This window comes from Chiloscyllium plagiosum, unplaced genomic scaffold (assembly GCF_037043375.1).
Source record: "Chiloscyllium plagiosum isolate Xiang-an unplaced genomic scaffold, Cpla_swu_hap1 HiC_scaffold_12, whole genome shotgun sequence".
Classification (NCBI taxonomy): Eukaryota; Metazoa; Chordata; class Chondrichthyes; order Orectolobiformes; family Hemiscylliidae; genus Chiloscyllium; species Chiloscyllium plagiosum.
This window is the reverse complement of record NW_028270150.1, coordinates 80663157-80687507: the sequence shown is the minus strand read 5'-3', so window position 1 is coordinate 80687507 and position 24351 is coordinate 80663157. Positions and strand designations below refer to the sequence as shown.

The 24351-nt window shown below is 41.7% G+C and overlaps 1 long non-coding RNA gene across 1 annotated transcript in view; it reads left to right on the top strand.

The window, feature by feature from the left end:
* The window catches only part of LOC148148556 (uncharacterized), a 136961-nt gene that overhangs the window by 5329 nt on the left and 107281 nt on the right, over nucleotides 1-24351 (top strand). Inside the window, exon 2 of the long non-coding RNA XR_015758919.1 lies at nucleotides 1031-1117. This is a non-coding gene — a long non-coding RNA (uncharacterized LOC148148556). The remainder of the gene's footprint in view (nucleotides 1-1030; nucleotides 1118-24351) is intronic.

Sequence of the window (24351 nt, the reverse complement as noted above, 5' to 3'; positions counted from 1 at the left end):
ACACTGAGGCCCTCTTAAAGTTGACCAAACTGAGTGTACTGTAACCCATAGTCCCTAAGCAGAATGACCATTTATCTCACTTGTTGGTTTTGAGGTCTAAGGTGAACAGTCTAGTTAAAGGCTTCCTGCCATTATTTTACTGGAGGTGGTAGGTTTCTGGTCCGCATGGTGAAGACTGTTGCTGGCTGGGTCGATGGGAGAAAATGCCTCCTGTTCAGGTGCCCTGTGCCCAAAGAATGTCCCACTCCTGCAGCACACCTCTCCACCTCAGGTACTTCCACAACCTACCCACCGACTCCAGCTCATAACTCCTCTTGCTCCCCTAAACCCAGCCCACCAACTGGCCTCACAGCCTGAGCTCCAGGAAAACCTTTTGAGTGGTCAACTCCAGCACCCTGCTTTGTCGGAGACTGCCTGCAGTCCCAGCAACGACCATTGTTCCTGGTGGTGAAGCAACGATTAGAGGACTGCCCTTGTGGTTAGATTGCCTTGCCAGGTCTCAGAATTGGGACTTCCTGCGAGTAGATGTGTGGGGCAGGAGGTAGGAGTGGAACTATGGAAGTCCGGCCCTGTCTCAGAACCAGGAAGCCCAGTTTTAAGTCTGACCTGCTCCAGACTTGTGTAACGACATCTCTGCAGAGGTTGTTTAGAAAATAACTGGAGGTCCTTCCCCAAGCAATTGAGAGACAAATGATCATAAAGTGGCTTAGGGTGACTTAGCCAAGCAGAGGAGGGCTCAACCCAACTTTCAATCAGGGCATTGGAACTTCTCCCTCCAATAAAACTCCCCATGTATTTCAGTAGCAATATCACATTGGGGTATTCTGAAGATGAGAATGAATCTTTATAGATGCAAGGTTTCTCTCCACTTTATGCACCACATTTATGATGATCTCATCAATCAAATCATCAATAATTGTAATCAAATCTATAAAAAAATAATTCTTTCTTTATGAATCAATTGATTTAAATAGTCATGTTTAAGGATGAATTAAACATCTCAAACTTGGATGTGTGTTTACCATTCTAGATTATCTAGAAGCATTTAAGAAGAGCAGTACATTTCAGAGGGAAATCACAGCCCATTCATCAATTGCAGCACACATGGAACAGATTTGTGAGTAAACATTTCACAACAAGCAGAAGCTATTAGAGTTTAACTAAATTTGCTTTGCACTGTGGGTGCATCATTAATTAATTGATTAATTTAGGGTTCCTTGAAATGACAATTTACTGGTGAAAATGTGAGCTTATAACAATGAGATTAATGGATTAATAGGCTTTTTGCTGAAAAAGATGCTTGTGTTAGCACAGCCTGTGTTCTGGCTTTTTAATGTCCGTTTCCACAGCTCAGTCATTACCAATCTCAGCAGAGTTTCTCTTAGCTTTGTAGACAGATTCCATAACTATGTACGGAATAACATCCTTTTCAGTCCTGGATAGTGGCTGCGAGATATTTGAAGCATGAAGATTCATTTTTGGTTGGGCCTACAGCACAAACATAGCTTCCAGCACTGGGAATACAAGAACAGAAATCCTGCAGAGTTCACTCTTGCCTCTGACAAAGTAGTCTGTTCAGATCCCACTACAGAAACATGAGCATGCGATCCAATCGGGCACTCCGACACAGAATGGAAGTAGTATTGCTCTGGAGGTGTTGTATTTGGATTGATTTCTTAAACCAAACAAACGCCCATGCATTTCTGATTTGAATGTAATCAATCTCATTCCAGTTTTTTGAGGATATCACTCATAGATTTGACAATTACGAGGAAGCAATAGATGCAGTAGACATGGTGTACCAAAAGACACTGAAAATGCCACTTGAAAGTTTAAAGGCAACATTGAAGCAGTTGTGGGTAATACATTTGTTCAGTTAAATAATTGGTTAATAGACAGGAAGCAAAGAATCAGAATTAATGGGGCATTCTCACAGGTTATGACCAGTGGAGCACTGCTGGGACTGCAGCAATTTACATAACTCTCCAAGGTAATATAATTGTATTGAGTTTGCTGATAGTCCAAAGCTAGGTGCAGTCATTAAATTGTGAGGATGACATAGAATGCCAATATATACAGGTTGAGTGGGGAAGGAGACAGCAGGTACAACATAGTGTGGTGAAACATAAGGTTACTTAAGGGAGGTGATAATCTAGTGGTATTATTGCTAGACTACTAATCCAGAAACTCAGCTAATGTTCAGGGACTCAGATTCAAAACCCACCACGGCAGATGGTAAATTTTGAATTCAATCCAAAAAGGAATCTGGAATTAAGAGTCTAATAATGATCATGAAACCATTGTCGATTGTCAGGAACAACCCATCTGGTTCACTAATGTCCTCTAGGGAAGGAAACTGCTTACCTGATCTAGCCTACATGGGACTCCAAACCCACAGCAATGTGGTTGACTTTTAACTGCCCTCTGGCCAATTAAAGATGGGCAATAAATACTAGCCTAGCCAGCGATGCCCTCATCCCATCAGTGATTTTTTTTAAAAATTGCTTATTTTGGTTGTCAGAATAGAACCAAGTAGATTTATTTTTCAAATGTGTGAAAATTACTAATCAGACATACCTCTGTGTGTTCAAACAAGGCCTCAGAAATTTCGAATATTGGCACAACCATTAGGAAAGCAAATTTCATATTTGTTATTACACTGCCTTTATTACAAAGTGGTTGGAGCGCAAAGATGAAGGATCTTGCTACCACTGTGGAATACACTTGGAATACAGTGTTCAGTTTTGGTCTTTGTGTTTAAGGAAGGATATAAATGCATTGCGGACAGTACATAAAAGGTACATAGTCACGGAATAAGGAAAGCCATGATCATTTAGGACTGAGGTGAGATAATTGTTGCACTCTAAAGTGTCATGGATGCTCTGTCCTGGACTATGTTTTTAGTCTTGGAGTTTTACTGGAGTTGAAGCTCTGAGATTAGCCCTTGAGATAATATTGAATGGGAGAGCAGGTTCAATGGATTGTTCTGCTCCTCTCTCTACCTCTTGTGTTCTTTAGGAGGCCATGCCAACATTTATCCTATAAGCAATATTGCTGGATATCCCAATCATGTAATCTGAAATATCAACATCTATTCTCCCCCAGCACTCCAACTCCCCCCTCCACTGTTGCATAAGTGCTGACTCCTCCACACGCAAGTTCAGCTCTGATGAGGAGTCATCTTGACTCAATGTTGGCTTGCTCTCTCTCCATGGATGCTGATACGCTGTGATCTTCAACATTTTCTGTTTTCAATCTTGAGATATTTTCCTAGTCAACCTGGTCAAAAATATTATTATGCACTTTTGGAGCAGGTGGGACTTGACTCAGGGTGCCTTGATCAGAGACAGGGACACTATCACTGTACCACAAGACCCTAACCAATATTGCTGAAGCAGATGATTTGATCATTTTCACAGTTTTGCTTGTGGGAGCTTGCAGTGCACGAAATGGCTGCCAGCCTTCTTATGTTACCATGGTGATTACATTTCAAAACTGCTTCATTGGCTGTAAAGCACTTTAACACATCCCAAAGTTGCAAAAGGCTTCCTTATAAATCAGTTAATTTTAATCAGGCTTAGAATGGATCACTTGAAGTATGTTTTCTGTTCTAATTCCTGATTATATCACTTGATAAGCTGCATTGGATGAGCTATTTAGCTTGGCAGGGGGATTAAATTAACATCATTATATAGTTATTTGCTCAGAATGTTTAATCAATTATACATGCATATGTCTCTTAGTGTTAAACTAACCATGTTTGCAAACTCATTTATCAGATAACATCATTAACTATCCTGTTCTAATAAAAATATACTTATATAGAATTTCATAGAAACAGGCCATTTGACACAGTTGGACCTTGTTGAAATGCAAGCTTCATCTAATTCTATTACTGTAACCCTCTATTCCCATCTTACCCACAAGATTTTATAGCATCTCTCTAAATGTAACTGAACTATTTGCTTCAACCTCTCCCTGTGGCAATGAATTCCTGAGTAAAGGGATTTTTTTTCTGAATCCACCAACTTGATTTTTTTGACTTAAATTGATGACATTCAGATTTTTGGCAACTTTGATCTTTTCTTTGGAAAAAAAAAGGGATTTTGATGGTAAAATCTGCTTAAGTTGCCTCTCGTTTTACTTGAACTGTTTCTAATGTCATAATTGTATATATTCCACAAAACAGAAGGATTCTATTGAACGGCATCTATTTACTTTGTGATTTATTTTGTGCCTTTAGTACAATAAGATACCACAGGAGCTGGAATATTAGAATGCAAAATGTAACACTGAATAACATGAGGTAATCGTAGGGCAGATGAACTAAAGTTTGATGCAAAAGTTTTAAAGGAGCATCTTAAAATAAATAATCAAAGTAAAAAAGGTGGGGAAATTTCAGAACTTAGGGTACAGATAGCTGGAGGCCAGGTCCTGATAGTAAAGCCATTGAAATCAATGACGCTCAAGGTAGAATTGGAGGACTGCAGATATCTCACAGTCATGTTAAGACAAGGATGAGGATTTCAGCAACAGCCGAGCTGAAGTCTCAGATGATGCTATGGAGGTAGAAAAAAGATGGTCTTAGATATGTGGATGGAAGCTCATCAAAGAGTCAAATGTGACACCAAGGTCTTCAGACTCTGCCTAGGAATCTGAATTTACAACGGGTGTCAAAGACAATAAATTTTGACCTTCCTGGTATTGAACTGGGCAAAATTTGTACTCTTATAGTAATGGATATCAGATATGCAGTCTGATAATTTAGAAGTGGAGAGGGAGTGGGAGAGATTGTGGTGAAGTAAAACTGGATGTAACAGTAGGCACTCACTGTTTCGACATGCAATTGCTGAAAAGCAATTGACAAGTTGGAGGGAGATTGAAAACAGATTCCTTGTGGGCATCCTGGACCATCAGGAAGAGAGGCCTGTGCAGACGTTCTAGCTAAGATTTGCTAGATAAGCATGAAACCAGGGAAATGCACTACCATGGAAGTTCCCTCTAAACTGTGCAGCCCAACCCAAAGCGACCCAAAGTTTCCTATGTGTGCCATGCTTTAAGTCATCACCCTTTTTAGTTGCTGCACAATATTTTTCTTTAAAATGAAACTTTAATTGGTGCAACTACAAAAACACTGGTTGAGTTGCTGATGATGCTGGACAGACCTCGAAGGTCATCCTTGTCAAAGATTGCAGACAATTCTCCAAGAACGAGGATTGTTCTGAGTCAGAATAATTTTTACTGCAGGTTGCGTTGCAGAATATGAGCACATAATCTGAACTGACAATTTACTGAGCGATGCAGACAGTGTTGCAGAACTGAAGGTGCTGCCCTGGAGATGAGGTGTTCAAGTGAGGGCTGTGCACCAGTCCAGTGAATGTAAGCTATCCTTTAGGACTTTGTTCAGCTTAATGTGAACCAGCCCCAACAGAGAGAGTTTGACTTTTCATCCATTTCAATTTGGGAGCAAGCTGTGTGTGCCTTTGTCTGCACCATAGCAGTAACTGCACTTCAATAGCAATGAACTGAAGTAAAACACTTCAAGATGTCCTGATAATATGAGAAAATATTATTAGAATGCAATTTCTTTCTTCTTTTTATCTCCATATGTTATGTTCTACTACATCTTTTCCTTGCTGTTTTTATAGATTTATCACTCAGCACAAATAGACAAATGTCCAACTGACTGAATCAACAGGCAGAATTTTGATGGAACTGCCTGGAAGGCTGATGGGAAAGCAACATTTCCCTCTTTCTCTTCTCAGAAATATTTTGTCCTACTTAGACGCTTGACAGGTCAGCAGCAGTCTTCACGTGGCGCAGAAAGAACACCGGGGGTAGAAATCCTGCCCACCGAGAGCTGCCAATCAATCAGAGGTGGGCTCTTTATCAATGGCAGTGCCAGGGAGGAGAGGAGAAAATGTGCCCTGCAAGCTTTACGTCCAAGAAAAGCCTTGGATCAACACTGAATCCCAAAGACAGGTGAATGGCATGAAGGAAAATTCCAAGGTCAGAGTGGCTGGTAGAAATTTGATGGCCCTATCCAAACAAAGTTTGGTTCCCTCAACAGCATGGAGGGGTTTTGAATGAGGGTCCTTCACCAGGTGCCCACAAGTAATCCTCAACTGGTTTACTTGTCATGGTCATTGTATTGTGAGTCCCACCATCACCCCCCTCCCCTTCCTCGCTGCTATGTTAGTGTCAGTAGTGATGGATAAGACCTTTTAAGGGACTTTTGTTGTCCACTTAAGGGCCTTAATTGGCATTGGGTTGAGCAGCTATTTACAGGCCTTCCTGCCATTGTCTTAATTGGGCTAAAAATGGCATAATCCATACTTAGCACCCACACCCCACCAAATCTGCCCAGCAGGGAGGGCACAAGATTCTATCCGATGAGAATATAGACCTCAGACATATACCTTAACAGGGGCTTTAGAGGCTGTGAAGTGAAATGAGGTTGGAATAAAAACAAAGATGGAAGATCCTGGGAACACTGAGCAAATCCGTGGACAGAAGGACAGTTGTGTTTCAGGTTTGGAAAGCGTGCACCTGTGGAAATGGAATGTGGTAGAGCGAGTGTTTAGTTGCTGATTTGATCCTGGTGTCCAGAGGTCGAGACAATATCGTGGTGCCATGAGAGCCCTGAACACAAACACTGCTCAAGCAATTTTACTTCAAACTACCTGGTGGTGAATATTTGGTGATAAGGCCTTTTTCCTGTGTAATCTTCAATGGTTTCACACAAACAGTTAATGGATGTAACGAGAAGGTCGTCTGGCATCATTCGTTTTATTAAGGAGTCACATGTTTAGCTAAAATTCTGGTTTGTATTCATTCACAACTGGTTGAGGTATTTATATCGTGCAGTGAAGATCTGTCATTTTTGAACTAGATATCAATAGGGAAAGGACACTTTACAAAGAAGGTGTTAATGATGTTGTTACATAAAGACAGCATAGCTTTGTAGGTTTCTAAACTGGGCCAGCAATCATTATGATGTTGTTTTCACAGTCACCTGCAGGATACTGTCACAGTTGTGTTCCATCTTGTCCCAACCCATTGGGCTAGTGCAGAACCATGTAAGATATTTGTCACCACTTACCCTTTCCTTTTGTGTAGATATAGTCAGGCAGGATGGAGTAATGTGACTGGTCTTGTTGCAATTATAAATGCAGTTCGTCTGCTGGCAATACTTCGTGAATCAGCAGCCAATTTTGCACTGTTCACTTTTTTCACCACTCAGCTTTTCATAAACAATGTTGTGTCTCATTTTCCAGTGCCACATGAAGCTGTTTTCCAGTTCAGACTCTGGATTTCCACACCCAATCTTTTCACCAGTTTGAAAGATTCAATTCTTAAGTGGGCTGTTTTGACAAAGGTACATATATCGTCAACAGTTCTCTTGATTTCAATCACCAATATCCCCAACCCCATTCCCATCCCATTTCCATCCCTGTTTCCCATTCCAGACCTTCAAGATGTTGTACTTTCCATCTAGAAATCTCTAAGCCTGGATTTGGAAATACCAGGCTGCTGTGTGACTAAACTTTCATTCAAATTGTTAAACCAAAAAGGGTTTTCTCACCACTGTCATAATCATGCCAATAGTTTGTTAGCAATGTTACCAACATCTTATTATGCCTCATAAATGTTGTCTGGAGACAGGTCTTGATAGAACAGTTTAGTAGTCACACCACCTGTCTGTGTGCTGCAACAGTGAACATTTTGTACATGGACCTTGTATTATGGCTTCCATGGATTTGTGTCCATTTGTTTAGTGAAGTCTTATGCCTGGATTACCAAATTATAAATTTTAATCTGACATAAAAACTTACTCATTTTTTTTCTTTTGATTGAATATGGAATTAGTGTAATTCTTGCCATGTGCCTAAAAAAACATAAAATATCTCCCATTCTAGTCTTTCTTGACAACAAGCAGAGCTATTACCTAACAAAGGATGTTTTTTTCAGCTTGATATAACATGTCATACTAGAAGAATTGCTATTCGACTGTTGATAACACTTTGTGAACTATTTAGCCACTAACTAGGCATTTCTGAACAGATTTTTCTCTGTTTCATTATTCATATTTTATCACTGAAAATATGCAGTTCACTTGGTCAACAAATAAACAGATAAAATGTAGATCAACTTTTACTGGTTAATGGAAATTCCATTACCCCAGCGTTGACCGGCTTTGTTTATAATTGACATATTTTGAAACATGAAGAAAGCATTCCTGCACTAATACGTTGCCACAGCTAGGGCCCTTTGCTCTGGAAAAGTGGAGATTGAGAGGTGACCTGTCAGAAGTCTTCAACAATATACTGCAGTTTGATAAGGGAGCTGTGGAGCTTTTTCAAATTGTGGTAGTATCCAAAACTATGGGCCACAAAAGCATGAGCCACCTTTAGCTTCTGAGAGCTAGATTATGGAACTCACCACCAAATGAAATAGTTGAGGTGAGTAGATGTATTTCAGTGAAAACTAGGTGACCACATAAACAAGGAAGAATCCAGGGTTTGTTGATAGGATTAAATGAAGCAAGTTGGAGGGGGAAAGCTCATGTAGAATCATAGAATCCTACAGTGTGGAAGCAGGTCATTCAGCCCATAAAATCCACACTGTCCCTGCAGACAGCATCCCCTTCAAACCCTCCTCCCACCCTATAACCCTGCGTTTCCCATGGCTAATCCACCTAGCCCACACTTCCTTGGACACTATGGGCAATTTAACATATGTGGATTGTGGGAGGAAACTGGAGCACCTGGAGGAAATCTGTGCAGACACTGGGAGAATGTGTAAATTCCACACAGACAGTCGCCCGAAGTTTGAATCAAACCCAGGTCCCTGTGAGGCGGTAGTGCTAACCACTGAGCCACTGTACCACCCAGAGAGGAAAAGCACTGATCATGTGAATGTCCTGTTTCCATGTTCTGAACTCAATGCAATAATGAGATGTCAGGAGTACCAACATTAATCTTATGAACAAGCACAAGCAATAAAAAAATTTAACAAAGCTGAAATACATAGTTACATTTTCTCTTTATGTTTACATGGCAACCTTGATTATCTGAACGACATGGGTGGGGAATATTTTGTTCGGATAATTGAATGTTCGGATAACACCGTTTACCCAAGCATCGGGAACTTGACATCTTGTTCGGATAATTGGAAATTCGGATAATCGATGTTCGGATAACCAAGGTTGTTCTGTACTCCATATTTTACTTCTGGTGTGAATTCTACCTGTTTCACTAGCTAGCATTTTTCTCCCTTTCTTTGAGAAAAAGGATTAGATGTACGTTACTTTACTTCCCAGCTGGTTTGCCTTCCAATTTGGAGGTGAGAGTGAGCTTGTTAAATATGAATCATTATTTGCAGGAACTAGCTGCTGAAAGGCATGCTCAATCCAAACAGCAGCCTTGGAAAACTGATATGATTTATCACAGCAGTGGTCAGATCAATTCTTGGGAATGGTGCTGAATAAGTAAACACTTTGGCAGCCTTCATAGCAAAACAGTTCAGAATAAACACATTCACAGAATGGAATGGTTTAAAATAGTCACTGAAAATAGGTACTGATGCAGTAGTCGTGGCTACTTGTGGAATAAAAACAGAAAGTGCTGGAAATTTTCAGCAGGTCAGTTGGCAGCTGTGAAGAGAGAAAAATTGTCCCAAGTCCGACAACCCCAATACCGGTGGATAAAATGGGTATTGTTATTGAAGTTGGAAGCCACTGCAATTGCTAGTGTGCACACAAATGTGCCATTTAAATCAGCAGCCAGATGTTACTGTGTCTGTCAACGCACGCTCCCAATGTTAATTTAGCTGAACTATTCTATCTCAAGAAGACGAAGGCTGACTTACTCTTGTCCTTTTTAAATACCTGCAGACACATGCTAAATACTTTTATGTTTTCAGAAAGGTTCCCTTTATAATCTAATTTCTTCCTCCTGATAAATCTTTCAGTCATTCTCTACCAATCCTTATGCTCTGTCCAATTAGCTGACCTGTGACTGATCTTTGCACAATTGAAGCTTTTTATTTGCCCCAACACTTGATGCTTTCCTTAAATTCTTTAGTTCACCACAACTTGGAAAATAATGGGTCTTCCCCTTAAAGCTTTTCTTGATACTATGTAAATACCAATTCTGAAATGTGACTTTAAACGCCACTGCTTCTCTATTCATTTAACCCCGAGGCTTTTATCCCACTTCACTTCAGATGGCTTATCTTTAATGCACAGACAGATGGGCTTCATGGGGGTTTGGATAGCTCTGCTGGCTTGGTGGTTGATTTGTGATGCCAACAGCATGGATTCAAATCTGGCTGAGGTTCTTTTCAACCTTACTTCTCAACCCCTTCTCTCACGGAAGAATAAGGATCCTCAGCTTAAACTACTAACAGTTATCTGTCTCCCTCTAATGAGAGAACAAGCCTGTCGTCTGATAAGACTTTGGTGACTTTTAATTGCCCTTACTTTGGTTTAAAAATACTGGTCTTATGGCCACTCCTCTCCCTTTCAAACTGAATATAACATTCAGTACACTGTGGTATCTGTTACTCAGAAGTGCTGTTACTCAGAGGTAATTAGTCCCGTCACATTACTCAATACCAAGTTTAGTGTTACTGTCTTAACGGGAGCTGCCTCAGCCAGAACTCACTTGGGTCCAGCATGTTTTAGTACTTTTAATGTAAGGAAACATCTTAGAACTTCACAAGAACATTATAAAATAAACAGAAATTGCTGGAAAATCTCCACAGGTCTGGCAGCATCTGTGGAGAGAAAGCCGAGTTAACGTTTCAGGTCCAGTGGCTCCTCTGTTTTGTATGATAAAATAAAATTTGACAGAGTCTGATGGAGACAACATGTTAGGTGGCTGAAAACCTGGTGAAAGAGTTAAACACAAAGGAGCATCTTAAAGAATGTGAAAAAGGTGGAGAGGTTCAAGGAGAGAATTCTAGAGTTTTGACCAATGGCAATCAAAGGCCATTCATCAATGTTGGGATTATTCAAAGTGGGATGCTCAAGAGGTCAGAATTGGATTGGCACAGATATCTTAGAGAATTGAGGTGGGGCTGATGAAGATAGAGGAGGGGTAAAGCCATGAAAGGATTTGATAGAAACAGTGAGAATTTAAAAAAAAAATTAAAGCATTGCCCAATTGAAGCAGGAGCCAATGTAGGTCAGTAACTACAAGAATAATTGGAGGGGTGAGTGTGAGAGGCCAGTAAACTGCGTGCTGAAATAAGTAAATCTAGAAGTAACGGTGACATGGATGAGGGCTCCAGCAGGAGATTAGCTGAAGCGAGCGGGAACTGGGTGACATAACGGAATAAGGATAAGTGGACTTAGGTGATTGTCTTAAGGCATGACTCTAAATGTCTTCACACAATGACTCAGGTTATAGTTGGTCCACCTAAGCCCGACACCATATTTGAAAGGGAGATGTGAGCAGTTACATTGTAAGCTGGCTATGTTGACCTCAAATACAAATAACTAATTTAACGACCTGCAGAAAATCCATCTCTTTGAGAGAATCCTGCAATGACTGACGTATGATTTTGGTTATTGAATTCACTTAGATTACATTTTAGGAATGAAAGCATTATCTTCCTCAAACCTGTAATGTTCGATTTCCAAAATTGGCCAGTCACATGAATTATGAACTACTTTTTTTGGGTCTAAACACATAGCCAAGCAGCATTCTGTTTAACAGTAGTTTCTGTATGCATTGAGCGAGTGATGTAGTGTTAGATTTTCAAGGTGTACACGCGTGAAAGAATAATCCTGTCTATTTAAACAAACACTTGGTTATTCAAATGATTTACACATTGAGGAATTTCATGCATCTTCCTTTTCAGAAGCACACTGATTATGTACCGTTGAGAAGGAAGCAAGGGTTTCAGTACTTCTTTCTCATTCTGTCATAACAGTTTCAATTTGTATGTGGATGGGAAGGCCACACATAAGCCTCCCTACTATTGTAGGGGAAGAAGGGAGGCATTGAGGAGGGAGTGTGGTCCCTATCTTGCACCCTCTTGCCTGATCAAACAGTCTTCTCCCTCTCAACTCGCCTCTGGAGGCATTAACACCCATCCATCAACTCTATTTTTCTCTCCATGGATGCTGCCAGAGCTATTGAGTTTTTCTACCCCCCCCCCCCCCAGTTTCCTCTGCTTTTATTTCAGGTTTCCAGCGTTATTTATATTTTGTAGTGGAACTATGTCTTTCTTCAAGATATTGACTAAATATTGACCAGCGGAGACAGAGGCTAATCCCTATTATCTACATTAAAAAGTCACAATATTTTTTAATTTACAAAATCCAATTCTTATTCTTTTACATCAGATTGGTGACTCATTACCAGTCAACCTTAGTGTTTGGTTCATCCTAACAATCAATTCAGATATTGAAAATCAAGACTCCCCATCCTTTGTGTTTAATGACCTCAATATTTCCATAAGACCTCTGAACTGATTCTTGAATATGTGACATCAAAGCATTATTTTGTTTCAGTTAAATTGATTTTTGATGTATGTCTTCATAATACATTTTTCAGAAGGCCTTTGTCACAAGAGAATACACCCTTATCCAGGGAATGTTCCACAATGTTTGGACTCAGTTTAGGACCTTGCTGTCATTTTAAGCTTTTTAAAGCACATTCTCCTTCTGTCGTGGATTTAAAAAAAAAAGATATTTCACAGAGATTGGTTTTCCCAACAGCACTGCCTGACCATCCAAACCTCAATCCCCAACCCCAACTTCCAACAGCCCTATGGATTTCTGCACACCTCGAGATTCTTAATGTCACAGAGCGATGTTGGACATCCAGGTTGACCTCCTCTTCAGGTCACAAATAGGACAGTGGAGATCCACTGAGTGTGTAATAGCTATGTTTAAAAAATTATAGCTATGATTTCAGACAAGGTTTGAAAGCATATTGTTGGATTTCACTCAACCAATTGATGGATGTATGTTTTGGTTAATGTTCAATGTGATGTTAGACCAAGTCTTGATTTATGTTTTGAAGTCATTCTTGGGTTGCTAGCACAGCATTTATTGCCAAATCCCTAATTGCTCAGAAAACAGTTAAGAGTCGACCATGCTGCTGTTTGGTCTGGAGTCACATGTTGACTAGATAGAACAACTATGAAACCAGCTTCCTCATCCCAATTTTTTAATTGAATTCAAATTTCTAAATCTGACACAGTAGGATTCAAGCCCATGTCCCCAGAGTATTAGCCTGGAGTTCTGCATTACCAGCACAATGACATTACCAGTATGCTACTGCCTCCCCTTCAAATTGAGGCTGTTATCACATGTGTTACATTAGGTGAAGTCTTGAGTGGCAAAACCTGTTGCAAAGGAGGTCAGTGTGGGTGGAAAGTTGTAATCATTGGCTTTCCATTGGGCTTGCTTGTCCTTGTGGCACATGACTCTGCTCTCAAATTTCAAAATTGCTTGATGACCAAGATTTTTCCTCTGGCACCACTCAGAGGTTGATTTTCTTTTTGCTTGTATTTGAAGCAAGCTCTGTATTGGGTTTTCGGATTTCTATTTGGCTTTCTATGTGGGTTTGGGATGTCCTGTGACACAGGTTCCTGTGCTTGGCTGGCTGTGAACTGCTGCCTTTGTTATTTATTTATGTGCATTTTTAATGGAATCCCTACAGAATGGAAACATGCCCTTTGGCACAACAGGTCCACACCAACCCACCGAAGAGTAACCCACCCAGACTCATTCCCCCAACTCATTATGCTACATATACCCCTGACTAATGCACCTAACTACACATCCCTGAACACTATGTGCAATTTAGTATGGCCAATTCACCTAACCTGCACATCTTTTGGATTGTGGGAGGAAACTGGAGCACCCGGAGGAAACCCATGCAGACACAGGAAGAACGTGCAAACTCCACACTGATAGTACCCTAGGCTGGAATCAAACTCGGGTTGAGGCAGCATTACTAACCACTCAGCCACGGTGCCATCCCATTATGTAATGTAATATGTTATATGGAAGCACTCCGTGCAGATTGTGGGATAAGCCTAGTGATGCAGAGTTCTAAACAGCATGTTCTTGCTACCTGGTATGCAGCACTTTACAAAGACCTCCGTGATGGGAATTTGTCTGGATACATTGCAGGTAGGAAAATGGAATGTCTCCAATTACTTCGTGGGATGACAGCAAATTATTCAAGTCTCACAGCCATAAAGAAATGATGTAAGAACCATTGGTAGAATCTGATTTTGATTCTGTGATAAACTCCATACTCTTTATAAAATCTGTGACTGAGCCTGCCAGATACCAAAGGTGATTTAGTTAGACAAAGGTCAATTTTATCATCCTATATAAGATTATTCAAGAAAATACTCCCATCATCTGTACTGAACAGAGTAGTGTGTTCAGGCTGTGGGATCAGGGTACAAGACCAAATCATTAAAGATTTCCATATTCTTAATAAGGACATAAGAACCTAAGAAGCAAGAGCAGGAGTAGGCCATCCGGCCCATCAAGTCTACTCCACCATTCTATAAGATCATGGCTGATCTTTTTGTGGACTCAGTTCCACTGACCCGCCTGCTCACCGTAACCCTTAATTCCTTTACTGTTCAAAATCTATCTTTGCTTTAAGAACATTCAACAAGGTAGCCTTAATTACTTCATTGAGCAGGGAATTCCAGCGATTCACCACCCTTTGGGTGAAGAAGTTCTCCCTCAATTCACCTCTCCTTATTTTGAAGCTATTCCCCCTCGTTCTAGTTTCAAACTTCAAACTTATTGTCAGGTCAAAGTGTTCTGAAGCTTGGGTGAAACGATGAGCAACCAGTTAAATGCTGTTCAGAGTATAAGCTATAAAAGTACAGTCAACCATGAATAAAATTCACTCAGATGCTGTTCAGTGGCTTTTGTACAAGCCTTTGTGAATTGAAAGGGTTACCTATCTGTCCTGAACTGAATATGCACTCCTGCATTAAAATCTTTGAATGTACACTGGAGCATGGGCTGAAAAAAGGATATGCGTACAGCAGAGCTCAAACCAATGCACAGCCTTACTTAATGCTGTTGGCGACAGGAAAGGCATCTAATGCCATTTTGCATCATTGCTGGCCATTATGCCATCTTGAAATGTAAAAATGGCACAGATCAATTTTTCAGGGCAGCAACATTTGTGTAAAACCTTCCACTGACCTTCTTGGTTTGCAGTGTAAAATGCTTCAGTCTGGTAATAAACACCGTATCAAGGGCTTCAGTGTGGTTGCAGGACTTCTCTTGAATTTGATGTGCTACAAAGATCATATTGAGTTGTGCTTAACCTGCACAGAGGCCACACTATAGCTCTGAGCACTAGAATCAATGAGGTGGGTGACAAGTCAATTAAAAATAATCCTGGTGAAACCATTTCCTGCTACTGAACAAAGTAATATTCCAGTATTATTGGCCTTGATGGATTTATTCCCTTTCTGTTTGGAGACTTCTTTGTAGTTTTAGGACACAGTGCCTGGATGAGACTAGTGAGTTTCCATGAGAGTCCTCTGTACCTGAGTACTACAGGTGGGATGCCATCAACCCCTGACGAGTTGGACTTAGAAAGTTGTTTGATGCCCTTTGGGACCTTCACTTGATATGGATTGGGAGCAAACTCTCTGTCATGGTGGAACGGCTTGGTGGTAACATTGTACACTCTGCATTATTGGTTTAGGAGATTACTGAAGTGATGTGCCACAAGAGAGTGCTTCAGGCCTATTTGTTAGGAGCTGAATACTTACCTCCTGAGACAATGGATTGCTGTTGTGAAGCATTCTTAGACTGATCACAGCCCTTCAGATAGAGCCTTCAGATTAGTTTTATCAGCAGCTGCTCGCAAGTCCTCAGCCTTGCTTTCCCACCATCAGTTCTTCTCCTCCTTCATTTAGCCGGCAGCTTGTGCTCTGTGCCTTGGTATCTGGTGTTTCCTGATGGGGACTTTTTCTCAGATGCGTAAGATCTGTGAGCATTGTGCACTTTACCTGGATGTTTGCTTATGTCTTGGTCATTGTTGCCAAGTCAGCTTTGGTGCTTTTGTTCAACAAATCCTTGGACCTCAGATGCCATGTTACGAGTAATGTCATTTAATTTTCTCCATGAATCTTAAATGAATTGTTGGGGTGACATGGTGGTTCAGTGGTTAGCACTGTTGACTCTCAGCGCCAGGGGCCCAGGTTCAATTCCGTGTGTGTGTGTGTGTGTGTGGAGTTTGCACATTCTCCCTGTGTCTGCGTGGGTTTCCTCTGGGTGCTCCGATTTCCTCCCACAATCCAAAGACATTCAGGTTGTGTGAATTGGCCATGCTAAATTGCCCATAGTGTTAGGTGCATGAGTCAGGGGTAAACATAGGGTAGGGGAATGGGTCTGGGTGGGTTACTCTTTGGAGGGTTGTTGTGGACTTGTTGGGCCGAAGGGCCTGTTTCCATACTGTAGGGAATCTAATCTAATCTAAGTTGTAATATCTTCCTCTGGGATCTCAGAAATTCCTGTAACCAGTCTGTGTTCTAATTCTTATTTCTTGGCCAGGACTTTAAGAGCAATTACGTTGACCTTCTTTTGTAGCTTGATTCTATGCTGAAGTATATTAATATATCTTCCAAGACATAATATTCCTGACAAGCTGAAGAGCAGATCAGCATTGTGCACCACTAAATGCACACCTCCTTAAGATAGCTCTGTCATACAATAATATCATCCAAATGTGCCAGTGTTTAAATGTGTGATGCATCCACTTTGGTTTCAGTTTGTCTGTTAGCTGCAAGTCTATGTTTCTCATAGGTCAGTCAAACTCACTGCTCCTGCAGAGAAGGAGCTGGACATTAGAGTTTGCTAATACTATGGTTTCTGAGTACTTCTTTCTATGTATTTAAGTGTGTGTCCACTCAGACACTGAAATCACCAATACTTTTCCTAATGGGCACATTGTCTTCTTGACGTCATCATAGAATGCTTCTTTCACTTGATCTATAAGCATCATTAGGATCATCATCGAATCCCTACAGTGTGGAAACAGGCCATTTGGCCCAAAAAGTCCACATCAACCCTCCGAACAGCATCCCTACCAGACCCATAAAAGCCTGCAATTTCCATGGTTAAAACACCTAACCTACACTTCCCTGGACAGTATGGAGTAATTTAGCATGGCCAATTCACCTAATTTGCACATCTTTGTACTGTGGGAGGAAACGGGAGCATGCAGACATGGGGAGAATGTGAAAACTCCACGCAGACAGTCTCCTGAGGGTGGAATCAAACCCAGGTCCCTAGAGCTGTGAGGCAGCAGTGCTAACCACTGAGCCACCATGTCGCCCTGATTCCTGAAGCACATGCGCTAATGAATGTTGTTTGCTGGTCACTGGACTCGAACAAACTCTATAAGCTGAATGTTGATTCCTGGAGGGAGCAAGTTAAGATAATTCAGGTTGAATGGAAACTCCCACACTTCAGACTTGCCTGTTCAGCAGAATGTGCAGCCTGTGACATCCTCACTGAATTCAGACCGCTTAACCAGCAATGGCTTACTTAGAGCAGCTACATAAATTTTGTACCTGGCTATAAGGGCTTTTCTGCACTTGGTCTCATTAAATCCTGTAGCAGATTCCCAAGCCTTGACATTACAGGAAGGATACAGGAGAAGCTGATTATTACAGGGAGAACTCGACCTAATCTGGTATGGGGTTGTCCTGTTGAATTACATAGCAGGATTGTGTTGTTATTTTTATTTTCCATCCACATCCTACCTAGCTGATGAACAGATGGGAAAACCACCCCATCAGATTGCCCCCAGCATTTGGGATGGAAGGAGACATCTCTTTAAATCATAGGGCAAGGGCCATCCCAGTCACTTTCTGGTCATCTGTTCTCTCTCGAACAGTGAAAGTTCTCTACTTTTCTCATATGACTCTAAGCTTTAGAAATTTGGTTTAGAACTGGTTGTAGATTTGCATGCCAGTGGTGTAAATGATAATGCAACAGTGCTGGCCCCTGGAATCAGGCTACCACGCCCTTTGCCTATGTGATGGTGCCCAGCAAGTTGGCATCAGTGCTGGATAATGTAGATGTGGGGAGAAGAGCTAATGTACATGTGTGGCATTGCATTCCAGAGTGGATCTGTATCTGTGGTGGATCTGTCAATTCGGGAGGTGTCTGTGGAACTTTCTGTCACCGGCCCCTGCCTAGAACTTGGAGAGAGATTGGAAAATGGGTTGAAAGAACTAAACTGAACCTCCAAGGCCTGCCGCAGGCCCACTGGAAGAAATTCAATCAAATTCAAACCCATGAGCTTGAGTGCAACATGAAAACAGGCTGGCGCAATCAGAATCAAAAGAGGAAGGTTGGATGCAGATATAGATGAAGACCAATAGGGCTGAGCTAAGAAGGATGTGAGAAAGTATGTCTTTTGGTGAAAATACTGAATGGGATTAAACTGCAGGGCTTAGGCCAGAAGCATCAATTCTCCTGCTCCTCGGATGCTGCCTGACCTGCTGCAATTTTCCAGCACCACCATTTTTGACTCTGACTCTCCAGCACGTGTAGTGCTCACTTTCTCCTTAAGCTGCTGATGGGAATTATTGGCTAAAGCTTGAAGAAAAGGAGATGAAGTTTCACCAGACCAGTTTATAGAGCTCTGAAGGACTTTATGACTGGAATTGATGCTAAGTGGATTACCTGGGGGATTGATTTTTGGTGTTATTTAAAATGTGATTTGCAGTTTACACGGAGTGCAATTTGCCTGTAAATTCATGGTGATTTTACAGTGGTTCTGGTTTGACTGTGAAAGCAAAAAGTTGTGAAAAGATGAAATCTTATCCATTAATGTTTCGTTGGTGTTGGTCAACTAATTTAGTTCTTTTTGTTTGTTGTAACCAGGAAGATCATAACATGTGGCTGAATTAGCTCCAGCAACGCATGTAACAGAGCTACACCGACAGGCTGACTCTCAGGATGTTGGTGAGAGAATTCCCTCATGATAGCAAGCAGTGGACGGATGAACAAAGGGAAACAACATTGGGAATAAAGAATGCTGTTGCAGAAGCTGAACAATAGGCTTAGTTTGTCTGTGAGCCTTCATGATTTACTGTGTGGAGCTGTCAGGTTTTGGAAACGATATCATCTCCTCCACTATTGACAGAGAAAATGCTACTAAGGTGGTAAGGATAACGAGTGAGTAACATTCAGAGGGCTTGCAGTTTTTTTTTTGCCAGAGGAATGGGTTCGGTACATTGGCCATTAATACTTACTCCAATGAATGAACACAGTTCTGTAATAAGTACAAAAGAACCAATCTCACCTAGATCCAAAAAAACTGCAAAGGATTTTCCTGGCAGTAGCCAGTAAACAGGAAAATTGAAACATTGAAAACAACAACTTTGAAAGCTATAGTGCTAGAGATCTGAGAGCGAGAGTATGAAACTTCAGTGAACATGGTTTGACAGCGATTTGCTTACAATCTATATTACTACTCATTCCACTGCAGGTGCAGTCAGGATCAACCTACTGAAGACCCATTTTAATAAATTCTGCTCCAAATTTAGGATCCATTCTTCTTATGCATAACCTTTCATGCTCAGGCACAATGAGAAATACATTTCTGTAAAGTTTCAATTTATATTTCATTACTTGGTGCAGATCTCAATTTCCTTATGCCAACATATTGATACTCCAGTTTGGATCCATCCACCAGTGAGGTAACAAATCATTTCAAAATCTCTATGCCAATGAAATTTATGTTGGACCATATAATTGTTTAAAAAATTTCTTCATGTGGTATGTGTCTTACTGGCTCAATAAATGTTTGTTGCTATTCTTTTGAGAAGGTGGTGGTGAATTGCCTTTTGAACTGCTGCGGGATGTCCTGGGCAGATTCACCCATAGTGCTATTAGGAAGGTAGCTTCAAAACTGCGATCCAGTTCCAAGTCAGAATGGTGTGTAGTTTGGAGGGGTACTTGCAAATATTTGTATTCCCATGTATCTGTTAACCTGCCCCTTCTCAATGGTAGAAACTGCAATTTGAAAGGGACTGTTGAATGAACCTTGATGGGTTGCTGTAATGTGTTTTATGTCTAGTACACATTGCTGGGACTGTGCATTGGCAGTGGAGGAAGTGTGCTGGAGAAATTTGTCCAATACTTAAGAGATCACAAAGCACAGTTCGAAGTGAAATTGACAAACAGTTTATTAGTAGGGTAATATGGCAGAAAAGAAACTGACTAAGCTGAAACAATATAGACAGTCTGCCTAGGCAGTCAAGAATTCTCTTCCCAGAGCTGAGGATGAGACCAGTTTTTATGATCATGCTGTACACTAAGGCTAATTAAGAATGGGGAAAATACAATGTATCTGGAAATGGGGTAATCCAGTTATAAGGATGCTAACTGGAAAACAGTTATTGGATGAATTTCCTGTTCCTTCACACAATGCAACATCCTGACAGTATCGATGGTTCCATTCCTCTTCGCAGGTAGGTGTTAATGTCTCCTCTGAAGTGGTGAGGTGCTTTCATTGTCTTGTTCTGGGAACAATGCTCTTGCTGGTGTCTTTCTGTCTGACCTGCTCTTTGTGTGGCTTTGGTATTGCTGGGTTGTGAAACTGCTCTCGGGACATTTGTATAGCTTTGTTGCTCTGACATGTTTGTGAGCTTGAAGTGTATTCCCTTGTCTGTGTGGGCTGTTTGGTTTGGCTTGTCAGCCTGGTTGGGCATTCTGAGTGTTTTTTTTTTGTACCGTTGGCCAATTTGCTTTTGTGGGCCTATCGTGAGTTGGCAGGGTGGCAGATCTTTTCCCACAGAGTGAATGTTTAAATTGGTGAAATCATGCCAATCAAGCTTTATCCTAGATAGTTTTAATTTTCCTAAGTCTTGATGGAGCTGCATTTATCTACCCACTGGAGACTATTCAATCCCACTCTTGACTTGCAACTTGTAGATAGTGGACAGGCTTTAGTGCCTCAGGTGATGGCTAACTGGCCACAGAATACCCACCCTTTGACCTGTTCTTGTAGTCACCGTATTTATTTAGCTGGTAAGTTCAGTTCCTGGTCAACGGTAACCCCCGGAACGTTTATGTCGGTGGATTCAGTGATAGAAATGCCATGGATTGACAAAGGGAGATTGCCAATAAGCAAGAATCTGACAATGATCATTGCCTAGCACATGTGTGTGGTACAAATGTCACTTGCAACATGTCAGCCTAAATCTGAATGTTGCTCAGGTCTTACTAGATTGCAGGCATGGTCTGCTTCAGTATCTGAGGAATTGTGAATGGCTGACACCATCCTGCAGTTATCAGTGAACGTCCACAATTCTGGCCTTATGATGGAGGGCTGGTCATTGCTGAAGAGCTGCAGATGGCATGGAACTCGGCCACTACCCTGGTGAACTCCTGCAGAGAGGTCCTGGAGTTGAGATGACTGAACTTCAACAACCACAACCAACTTTCTTTGTGCCAGTTATGATGCATCGATGGAGAGTTTCCCTCTCGTTTCCCATTGACTCCAGTTTTGTTAGGCCTCCTTTTGTATCATACTTGGTCGAGGACTGGCTGTATGTCAAAAGCAGTCATTCTCACCTCCTTTTGTAGAGTTGAGCTGTTTTGTCCAGGTTTGGAATATGGCTGACAGCAACAAGTTTTCCCTGGTTGAACCTCAAATGAGCATCAGAGAATAGATTACTGCTGTTTGCATGTGCTTGATACAGTAGTGGACAGTACTTTCCATCTCTTCACTGATGCTCAAGAAGAGGATGATGGGACCGATTAGATTTGTCCTATCTTTTGGGGGAAGGACTCACCTCGGCAGTTTTTTCACATTGGTGACTAGATACACTTGCTGTATTGATAACAAAACAGCTTGGCTAAAGGTGCCATAAATTTACAGTCTAAGTCTTCAGTACCTTGTGCAAGTTTGGTCTCCTTATCTCAGCAAAGATATTATTGCCAAAGAGGAAATGAAGATCACTGATTCTCTTCCTACATCATTGTGTATTCCCCGAGCGGCTGAGACCATACTGACCCAGGAGTCAACTTCAGACCAAACGGGAATGATCTAGTGTCGTGGCCTGAACTGCTGTTCCTTGGGGTCGAAATGTGTGGCGATGGAAAAGCATAGCAGGTCAGGCAATGTCTGATGTTTGGGCATAAGCCTTTCATAATGTTGTGGGGGGAGGGGTGGGGAAGGGGGTTGAGAGATAAATGGGGGTTGGGGTTGTGGGGGGAGGTAGTTGGGAAGGCGATAGGTAGATAGAGGTGGGAGGTGATTGGTGATAGGTTGGAGAGGAGGGTAGAGTGGATAGGTGGCAAGGAAGATGGACAGGTAGGACAGTTAAAGAGGGTGGTGCCGAGTTGGCAGGTTGGATCTGGCATGAGGTGGATGGAGGGGAAATGAGGAAGAAAGAGGAAGTCCTGCCTGAGCATCATCTGGTCCAGCAGGACCTTCAGTTCCCTGTCTTCACAATGGGGCATCAGATTTCTCCCTGTTTGCCACGTCTGGGACAAATGCCAAAACCATGTAGGGCAGCTTCAGCTATCAGTGCTTGTCTCAGTTCATAATGGGCTTTTAAAGATGGGATTGGAGCAAGATATGCCAGTGAAGCCTAGGATAGTTGCTGAGTGGCAGCTTATTCCGGGAATGGTGGGCACTAAGATAGGAGTTGGAATTTGATGAGAGGGATGACATAGGTTTCTGGCAGATAGTTAACAAGGCACGCTTTATATGAAAACACATTAGGCCCTGCAATGGAAATCCTTCCAAAAAACTTAACGCAACTCAGACTTAGCCAAAACAATGAATACAATTCTACTGTTGTCAATGGCCCATAACATCTTGTTGGTGCCCAGTTGTGAGTTCCCAGATCTGTTCTGAACCTATCCCATGTAGTGTGGTGGTAGAGCCATGCAACATGTTGAAGGATATACTCACAGGACAGGACAGACTATACTGTCATGTAAAGATGCAGTTACCAGGGTTGGAGGATTTGAGTTACAGGGAGAGGCTGAACAGGCAGGGGCTGTTTTCCCTGGATCGTCGGAGGCTGAGGGGTAACCTTATAGAGGTTTACAAAATTATGAGGGGCATGGATAGGATAAATAGACAAAGTCTTTTCCCTGGGGTCGGGGAGTCCATAACTAGAGGGCATAGGTTTAGGGTGAGAGGGAAAAGATATAAAAGAGACCTAAGGAGCAACCTTTTCACGCAGAGGATAGTACGTGTATGGAATGAGCTGCCAGAGGATGTGGTGGAGACTCGTACGATTGTAACATTTAAGAGGCATTTGGATGGGTATATGAATAGGAAGGGCTTGGAGGGATATGGGCCGGGTGCTGGCAGGTGGGACTAGATTGGGTTGGGATATCTGGTCAGCATGGATAGGTTGGACCGAAGGGTCTGTTTCCATGCTGTACATCTCTATGATTCTATGAGACAGGTAGATTAGTGAAGACAAGGTTTTTTTCTCTTTTGTTGGTTCTTCCGTTAATTGCTGTGGGAAGTCCAGCAGTTGTATACTTGATGACTGGGCTAGCTCTGTCAGTGGTAACGCTACCAAGCCAATCCTGGTGACGGACCAACCCAGAGTTCATTCTGTGCCCTTGCCACTTGTAGTGCTTCTCCAAATAATCTTTCGTATGAAAGCCTCCTGATTCATCAACTGAAGCTATTGGTGATAATGACCAGAGATTTCCTTCCCAGGTTTGACTTGATATAATGAGACTTAATGGTACTTGGAATCAACGTTAAGGACTCCTGGGCAACTGACCTCCCCTCCAAATAGTGGACTACTCTGCTACTTCTTCTGGTGAGACTGTCAGTCCTGCCAATGGGACAGACCACACACACGCCTGATGGTGAAATGGAGTCTAGATTGTAGACTTTAAGGTATGGATTGATTCCATTAGATTGTTACTTGATTATTATCTATTCTATTCTCTCCCAATCTTGGCACAAGCCCCTAAATGTTATTAAGGAGTATTGTGCAATGCTAATGTGTCTGGGTGCATCATTGTCATTTTTTTTTTGGTGCCTACAGCTCAACTGCAGGTGGCCTGTCTGGATTTATTACTTTTTGAGTTGACTAAAATGACTTATTCAGCCATGTCAGGGAACATTGAAGAATCAACTGCATTGCCATGGATCTGAAGCCAAATGTAGACCACATCAGGCAATGATAGAAGATTTCTTGACAGAGGATGTTGATGGAGGGTTGTTTTTCAGACTGAGGCCTGTGACCAGTGGAGTGCCACAAGGATCGGTTCTGGGTCCTCTACTTTTCTTCATTTATATAAATGATTTGGATGTGAGCATAAGAGGTACAGTTAGTAAG